At 45.3% G+C, this 1,555-nt stretch overlaps 1 pseudogene; it reads right to left on the bottom strand.

Annotated features, from left to right (window-relative positions):
- Nucleotides 1-442: 442 nt before the first annotated feature.
- On the bottom strand, nt 443-1,528 carry LOC103673332 (annotated as a pseudogene).
- Nucleotides 1,529-1,555: the final 27 nt, after the last annotated feature.

Here is a 1,555-nt window from a genome sequence, read left to right on the forward strand (position 1 = left end):
ATCCCAGAGGTGGCTTATATTGCATATGGTGTTTTCTGTTTCATTGAGTTTTTTCTATTAAGTGTTATTAACGTATTGTTTAAAGTATTATGGCTCTAGAATAAAATTTACTTTGAAGTCCAACTTTGTTGTTCTTTTTTTCCCTTCAAAGTTTCTTAGTTATTCTCACTTAATGAAATTATTTCACTGTTTTTCAAACAGATGTTGCAATAGATGTATATGGTGGACCTTTGAACAACCCAGATTTGAAGGGCACAGCTCCACTTATGTGTGGATTTTTTTCTTTTCCTGTGAAAAGCTTTATTGTTTTCATTGGCTCCATGGCTTAGGCGATGCCTCCAGGGTAGTTAAAAAGCTGCCTGCAGGGAGAGCCTCAGGCAGAAGCCCTGGCATCAGGGGGATGCCAGGGGGCCTCTCAAAGACTGCTAAGCTCCTGAGGCTCCTAGGTGTGCTTGAGGGTGAGGCTTTCCAAGAGATACTCATCCAGCCCAGCCTGGGGGCCAAAGCCTGCGGAGTTAGCCAGGTGGCCACCATCTTCTCGATGCGTTTCATCTGCTCACGCAGGAAGCCATTCTCCAGAAAGCTACAGAGATGAGGGTCTGAGTGGGCAGAAACCAGGGCATGCAGATCCAAGAGGACCTGCTTCAGCTTCTTCTCTAGGACCATGAGGATTCTGTGAAATCCAGAGCTCTATCCCACTCATCTTGGAAAAGCTTCTGCACATCCTGGGAATGGGCGCAGCCCTGGGCTGGTTTTGCATCTTCAAAGGATGCTGGCTGTCCTCATTTTTCTCCTCTGCCAATTCTCGGAAGAAGTGGTCCACACCCTTCAGAGCCAGATCTTGTGGTCAAAATAGAAACCCAGAGAGAGAAAAGTGTAGGAGGCCTGCAGATGCATGTCGACCAGGCGGTTGATGGCAGCTTCCACGTCGGCGGAATAATTCTGATGGAGCTCATGGTTGACCAGCAATAAGGAGCTAAGCTCCGAAGGTGGTGTTGGCTGGTTCCGGAGGCAGAGGATGGCTGAGAAGATGCCTCTAAAGGTCATAACTGGGAAAGAGATTGGAGGGTGGTCAGAGGCTGAAAGAAGGGGTATCCCTGGGTCTGTTCTGTCCAAGCACTTTTGAAGCAACGGACAGATCTGGAGGCCCATCAGGACCACTGCCTATACAAGGATTTTTTACAGTGCAGTGCTGTAAATGCAATTTCTCTTCCTTGTGGTTTTCTTAATAACATTTTCTCCTCTCTACCTCACTTTATTGTAAGAATACAGTATGTAGTACATATAACATAAAAACAGTGTTAATTGACTGTGTTCTCAGTAAAGCATCAGTCAACAGTAGGCTATTAGTAGTTAAATTTTGGGGGAAGTCAAAAGTTATGATTTTTGATTGTGTGGAGGAGTCAGTGCTCCTAACCCCCAGGTTGTACAGGGTCAAGTGTACTTTAATTTGGGTCTGATTGATACCCTCACCTTTTGTTGTAGGTCGAGTTCTCTGGGAAGCAGGCTCTGAGAGGAAGATTTGCATGTAGTAAATTTATTAAGAAGTACCCTT

The sequence above is a fragment of the Ursus maritimus genome, unplaced genomic scaffold (genome assembly GCF_017311325.1).
Source record: "Ursus maritimus isolate PB19 unplaced genomic scaffold, ASM1731132v1 scaffold_11, whole genome shotgun sequence".
NCBI classification, from domain to species: Eukaryota; Metazoa; Chordata; class Mammalia; order Carnivora; family Ursidae; genus Ursus; species Ursus maritimus.